Source organism: Prosopis cineraria, unplaced genomic scaffold (genome assembly GCF_029017545.1).
Source record: "Prosopis cineraria cultivar Desert tree isolate PC_DT_omini unplaced genomic scaffold, ASM2901754v1 PC10, whole genome shotgun sequence".
Lineage (NCBI taxonomy): Eukaryota > Viridiplantae > Streptophyta > Magnoliopsida > Fabales > Fabaceae > Prosopis > Prosopis cineraria.
In genome coordinates this window covers 16920708-16928851 of record NW_026555341.1, presented here as the reverse complement: position 1 = coordinate 16928851, position 8144 = coordinate 16920708, and positions in this window count along the sequence as shown.

The following is an 8144-nucleotide window of genomic DNA, read 5'->3' as shown; positions in this document are numbered from 1 at the left end:
GATGGAGTAGCAAGGTATGATTCCCAGACAAGTGTATACACTTTCTCTAAAGGAGGCTAGAACATCCCTGAATTTAATATAAGGTATAATCTTTAAATATAGGCAAAAGATTGAGGAGTTATTTGATTTGGTGCTACAAATTTGTTCATTTCAAATGAATGTGTAGCTATCTAGTAAAGATTAAGGCGTTGGGAATTCCTTTATATGATCTACCTTATATAGTTAAAGTGTCTAGTTTATTGGGTTCATCTAATAAGACTAGTAAAGTATATCTAAATATTGAAGTGAAATTTAAGAATCATTTGACCACTCTTGTTTTGATTTGGATTCCTATATATAAAGGGTTTGCATGTAATTATCAACATAGATTGGTTGATGTATTTAACAACATAATCATCCTCACAATATAAATGGAACCTCATTTAAGTGAGTGAGCAACAATTCTCATGATGCATTAATTGATTTCTACCTAGTTTTTTTAAAGCTCTCTATTTTTGGTTTATAAGTTTTAATTATCATATCTATTTTATGTAAGAGTTTTATTCAAGTGTATTTCATTATTCATATAATCTCTTTAAAGATAGAATCTATAAAGAAACACTCTAAATCTATGTGAGAGAGATATATCTCTGTGTGATTTTAAAGTGCTTACTATTTTTAAAGGAGGGATTATAGTAGCTCACAAGTTCCCATTTAAAACCTGTAGTATTTAGTGTGGAAAATCCCAAAGGTACTCTAAGGATTAGATGTAAGCCAAGGTGTTAGATTAAACTAAGATAAATTGCTCCGTGTAGTATCTCTATCATTACTCTTTACATTAAACATTTCATGTCCATTCTCTCTTGGTTCTTGGCTTTGAAAACGTTTTATCATTTGTGTTCAATACATTGTTTCGATAAATGATTTTATTAGATAAAATTTATCTTCCTTGCTTTGAACTCTTACACACTTTATGAAAGGCTTTTCAAACCTATTTTCAAAAAGATATTGGAACTTCTATTTAAATATCTTCTTGCTTTTAAAAAATTAATCTTTAACTTTAGTATTTGGTGATTGTTTAATAAAACATTTGGAACTAAAGTATTTGTAGTTTAACTAAACTTATGTTGATAAACTTCTTGTTTCACTTTGATCAAGCTCGATTTTGGAAGAAACATTTTGAAAAGTGAAAATTTTTCTCAACACCAACTTCACACCCCTTGTAAGTATTGCCTGATCTAACAATGATTGTTATCCATTAGTGAAGCCTTTTCAAATTCAAGCTTCAACAAAGTAAATTTAATTTTTTATGATTTTTGTTTCAATTTTAAATTCTAGAGAATTAGGATTTTAGCTTTTTTTTTATATTTGGTTTAAATTTTATTTGTTGAATTCAAAATTTATTCTTTTGATCTAGAATTTGAGTTTTTATGGATATGGATTAATTAGTATTGAGTGAAAGTTTGACTTCACAAATTTATCTTTTTGAGCAAGAATTTGAGTTTATGTGGATAAGGATTAGCTAGAATTTGATTTTCCAAATTTATCCTTTTAAGCTAGGATAGGAGTTAGGATTTAGTTTTAATTTTATGGTTTTTTTTTTAAGTTTGATATTAGGTTGAGATTGATTATTTATTGTATAGCTACTTATTAGGAGTGCTATTATTTATGGCCTAAGTCATTAGGTTGCTATTGCATGTGATCAAATAATTTTTTGTGCTCTAACTCAACCTTATTTTGTGGGTACTAATGCCATTGGTGGTTCTCTTGATGAAGTCTAACATCATCATCATCATCTTAATTCTTATGCTCCGTTCATTATAAACTTGGAAATGAATTGAAGAAGATGATGAATTCATAAGTGCATTTGTGCATAATTGTTCAATTTAATTTTTTAAGAACATTTTGATTACTAACTTTATGATTTTGATTATATGGAAATAAAAACATACCAACATATGACTCTGAAGAAATACATGCATGAGCTCAAGAACAATACATGGATAAAGCCAAAGGCAAGGGGACTGAACATTTTGGGAACTCATTCAATTATTAGGATTTCTCAATGGTTGCTTATGTTATGTTCTTATAGAGAGCCATATACAACAAACTAAAATTTAAATTGTGAGGCCATTATGTGTTGAGACCATGTTTTAACATCAACACTTTAGGCATGACTAAATTTATTAAAGAGGTAAATCTATTTTCAAAATTTTATTTGATTATGTTATTTGATATTAGTTAATATTTTTGTTAGCCAATTCACTTCTAGATATGTGACAATGTAGACCCATTTCCCTAGAAGAGATTGAGGACATCTGCATTTGCTAAACAACTTAGTTTTTAGAGTGTTTGTGACTTTTAGATTTGTTTTGTAAGCTTTGATAGAATTTTTAGTTGGTTATAGTTTATGTATCAATGAGTTAGGGAGTTTTACATATGATTTTAATTTATACTTTTAGCTAGTTTATATGTCTCAATGAGTTTTTTGGCTGAACTATGTAATCTTAATCACAACTATAATTAATTTTTTTGTTTAATTCAAAATTAGTCATTAGGATTTGATGGTTGGCTTTCATTTTTGGAGGATTCTGTTTTTGTTATATATGGCAACATATACAAAAGAGGGGTAAATTAGTTGTTAATTGAATTTTTGGTACTTCAAAACTTTTTCACAGTAAAATAAAGTATAAGTGTGTATTTTGAGCAAAATTGAGTTTGAAGCTTTTTGCAAGAATGCTATAGTTGAATTTCACTAACACAATGTATGTAAGAATCTTTAAAATCAATTGACAAGTAGAAGGTTGAGTAAGAACTTGTAAATATGTTAAGTTAAAGGATAAAGAAATATAAGGAGATAAAGGATAAAGAAAGTGAAAAATGAGATTTATCTTTGTTCAACTCCACCTTGAGTCTATGTCTAGTGCCCAAGCAAAATCACTTGAGATTTCTCAAATAACATCCATAAGTTTGATATGTGCACACTAATATAGACAAGAAAATCTACATCAGTTAAAGGAGCTTATCTAAACTGGTTCAACAACTAATATAGATAAGCTGACATTATCTACACTAGTTATTTAATCAATGTAGTTATTAGACATTATACACCAATTCTCTACCCAGTGTAGATACCTAATAAGGAAATTTGTTTTTATTTTTTATTTTTAATGAATGAGGATATCTACACTGGTTACTCAGCCGTGTAAATGTTATAGATATCTACACCAGTCATGGGTCATAATTGGTGTAGATATTTTATTTTGAAAATAAAAATTACTATCATTTTTCCATTTACCTACCCTAGTCATAATAGGCTACAAGTTAAAATCTGCATTAATCAAACATTCAACGGCCAGACAACCAAGCAAAATCCAATACAATCAAATATTATTCAAATCAAATGAATTTAAAATTATGTATAATTTCTAACACATAAAACATAAATTGTCAAACTAATAAGTAACCTACACAAAACTATATATACCAATGCTTTCTATAACTAGAAAACTATACAACTCACTCTTCCAAAGGACGATTATTGTGAAGGTCTAACATAAAGAGTCCCTAATGTTGTTTGATTTGATGGATATCTAAATCTAAAAATGGAGACAGATCATTTGAACATTTAAAAAGATTAGGGATAAGGAAATTAAATTAGCAATTCTAAGAAAAAAAAATAGAGAATAGCTAAAATTAGATTTACCTCCTCAATGAACTCAGTCAAGCTAACCATGATGATATTGTATGCATGTCTTAATACATAAAAGCTATATAAGTTAGTAGGGGGTTGTCGACGGCTCCGTGGAATAATAAAACATTGTCATAATTATGTTGAAAGAAAACTCTAAAATCAAAATTACATAAAATAAGAAAAATGAATTACTTATTACCTTTGGTGTTATCCATGTAGGATCTTTAATATCACATGGGGCCTTATCCAACTGAACTTGCTAGCCAATCATCATAGCCTTATCATCAACATCACATAATTAGTAACTTAATTACACAGATAAATATATTATAAGACTTTTTAGTCACACTTACTACTGACATGACTTCTTCATTGTTGAATTGAGTTTATGATATAGAGAGCATAACAAGATAATAGAATTGCTCTTTATTAAAAAAAACTATCAATTGCTAGTGTGTACTGAAAAAAAAATAAAGTGACTTAAGCAAATATTTGATACCATTAAACTAACAAATTCCAACATATTTACTTACAAATTGAGAAACATGAAAAAGTAACACTCCTTTTCACCTTTACTTAGCCTCTGGTTCATGTATGCCTCATTTGACTCTTTGGTGGTCTCCTTATCATTAGTATAATATAAGCAAAGAAATCCTTATTATTTGTCTTTACTTGAGGGAATGAACAATTGATGCAAAAACCTACAAAAATAAAAACAAGTTATTAGTTTCAAAAGCTAAATTGTTTAATATCATTTAAATTGAGAATAAGACACTTATATCATCCTAATTTGAATGTTCGTTATGGTTAGGTTAGTATCAATGAGAATCTAATAGAGATCCTTATTCTTAACAAAGATTTCGTAGTTATTTATGCCAAGAAGATTAAGAATTGCTTTAAAACACCTAAGTAGAGATCAGTCCCATGAACTTAGCTCAAACAATTATGACTTTTGACCTACTTTATGAGATGATGAGGTTTCCTGTTAAATATAAAAAGTTGGTAAAAAATTCTTAAATATAAAGAATTTATTACAATGTATGTTTAGCGAAGGATAATAAGTCCTCTTACTATCTGACATTGGATGTAAGTCAACTTTAATTTTCATCTCCACCAAATCCAATCTTACTTTCACACCGTCCTTGAACTTGCCTGGTATGTCAAGAAGTGTTCTAACAATACTATCACACACATTCTTTCCATATGCATGACATTAATATAATGTATCACATCAAAATGCTACTAATATGAAAGGTTAAAGAAGATAAACTTCTTTTTTCATGTATTTTTTTCATTATTTTTATAGTTTTACCAAAGATAACATTGATATCTTTCACCAATTTATAAACTTACTCCCTTATTAATGGCTTTTAGGGAAGTCCATGCTTTTAGCCACTATAAAAAGCTTTTCTCATTCTACAATAATGGTGACCCTCTTCAAGAAATCTCCTATGGCCAAGATAGAATGTCTTCTTTTCAAGATGAAGTTAATGATAGCATATGCTTGCTTCACAAGTTAGACATGCTTTACGCCCCTTAACACTGTAGCTTGACAAGTTTTTATATGTAGGGAAGTCATTTATAGTGTAAAAGATCATTAAACACAACTTGAATACCTCTTTCTGATTCGCATTAAGTACATCCACCTACCTCTTACAACTTATTCAAGTCTTCAATCAAGGGCTTTAGGCAAATACTAATGTCATTCCCTAGTTGTTCTGGTCCCAAAATAAACATAGACAACATTATATATTTATGTTGCATGCACAACACGGGAGATAATTAAGTTGTAACTCACTAGTAGAATAGGCTATGAACTGTGTATGTTACTAAGGCTGCCATTAGGCTTCATGCCATCCATACTAAGTTCAAGCTTGAGGTTCCTTAGATCACTACTAAACTCAAAAAAGAAAGTTCTAATTTTCTTCCATTTCTCCAAATTGGCTAAATGTTAGAGCTTTCCATATGAAATTCCCTCATCCACATGCCATCTCAAATTCTTCTCTTCCTTTTCATTAGTAAACAATTGCTTAAACTTTAGTATAACTGAAATATATCATAACACCTTTACAAGAGCTTTGTTCTCTTTAGACTATAATGTCTCACATATTGAACACTTTTGCTTCTCTTTATGCTTTTTTCTATACAGTATGTAGTCATTTAGGTATATGTGTATTTTCTTGAACTCTATATCCAGTGGGCATAGAATTCTCCTCTCCTTATAGTAACAAATCAGTGACACATTTTCTTTTAAAAGCATTAATTTGAACAACTTAAGAGTTTTGATGAAACTCTTGTCCCTCTACTCAAATATAGTTCTGAATTTCACTAATTCCAACTACTGCTTTCAACATACTAAATTTCTTGCACTCAGGATGTAAAGGTGTCTCTATATCACTACACATATTATTATACGCTTAGGATTACTCAAAAGTCTCTTTACCCCCATCACGGTTCATGTCCTCCAACCAATCAACCATATCATCGTCATCAACATGCCACGATTAAGATGTACTCGACATTGGCATGTTTAGTCTTTCACCATGCCATATCCATACTTTATAACTTTCAAGAAACCCCTCACAAATTAAGTGTTTATATATCTTATCAGCACTTAGCCACCTCTCATTCAAACAGTCCCTACAGGGATAATAAAATCTCCCATTGTTATCTTCAGCATTGCTTTAAGCAAATTCTAGAAACGCCTTAACCCTATTAACATACTTTAAGCTTGCTCATTTTGCATTTATCCAACTATGATCTATGTTTAATTTGACTTCCTAAAACACATGGATTATCACTAAATCCATTAGGATTATGCCAAACAAGTTTTACATTAAAAAATGAAGCAAAATGCTAAGATATTAATTTTCAATTTAATTGGAAGGCAAAAAGGAAACAAATTTAGCTAACACTAGTGATTTTAAAGAAAAAATTGGTAGAGTCTCCTCTAAATATTGGACTTTTCAATAAATTTAAAACTAATAAAAAAAACCAATGATGCAATTCCTAAGGGCCTCTGGTCTCCTCTATCAGCACTTCTCAACCAATAAAGACTAAGTTATACGAATACAAACACAATGTTTACTACTAACTAAGCTAATAGTTCCAAATAAATTTAGCTAGTAGTTGTGATTTAAGAAAAAAATCAATAGAGTCTCTCCTAAATATTGGACTTTCTAAAAATTTGACAACACAAAATTTATACATAATCAACAGCATCTTGCCCAACAAATTTTTGAGCACCTAAAATTTAAGTTTATCATGCTTCTTTGACCTAATTCAAACATCTTAAATGCATTCTTAAAATCAAATGATAAAAAAACACCATAATTATAAATTACCCAACGTAAAATTTTCATATATGTTTCATCTCAATCTTACTCAAAGCTAAGTTTATCATTTGTAAATTAGGTCTCTATAGGAGATTGTGCATCTTATATATTGTCCTTGTTAGGACTACATTGAGATTAGTGGGTTCAAAATTCTCATGCTTGTGGGGAGGGCATAATCAATAGCTTAACACCATATGCATGCAATTTTTTTTAAACTCAATAAGGGTATATACACACCCTAAAGTAGAGCTAGATTAGTGGCTATGGGTATTGGTTCAATTAATTACACATAAACTAAGCAGCAAGTTTTCATAATTGTTTAACATCTAAAATTAATTCAAACTCAATGAACGAATCCATGGGAAGCCACTTAGCTAGAATCAATCATATATGAAAATGGAAAATTAAATCCAGAATTAAAGGAAAGCCAAAATCAATCATACAAAAAAATGAAAAATTAACAAAGGGAAGCCAAAATCAATCAAAAATTAACATTTAGGAAACTAGAAGATTAAAACCCAAAAAATTAATAAAAATACCTGGCATTCTGGTTTGCTTGAATAGATGTGATGAAGCTAGAGAAGAATTGAGGGAGAAGATGAAGTAGGCCACCAAGCTCAGTCTCAATAAACAAATTAGTCAATGTGGGTTTGAATCAATAAATAAAGCTCAATGAAATGTAAATGGTTCTGAGAAATGAAATGGGTTTGAATAAGAGAACCAAACCGCGAACACTACATAAGAAGAGATTTTGGGTTTTTAAGATTAGAATTAGAGAACCATGAAATGGGCTTGAATTAGAGAACCAAACCACAAGCACAACCATGAGTAAAGATTCTAAGTTTCTAAGATTAGAATTAGAGAAGCATGAAATGGGTTTGAATTAGAGAACCAAACCAAATAAACTGATAATACGAACACGATATAGAGATTCTGGGTTTCTGAGACTTTCAAGTATGTAAAGACAACGACGATGAAGAATAAATGAAGAAAGGTTTAAAGTAGAATTTTAAAATTCACATCTACATTGGTTATACATAATAATAGGTGTAGATATAGAATTTCTACATTGATTAAATTTATTAACTGGTGTAGTTATGTTGGAAAATAATTTTTATAAATTGAAAAATATATCT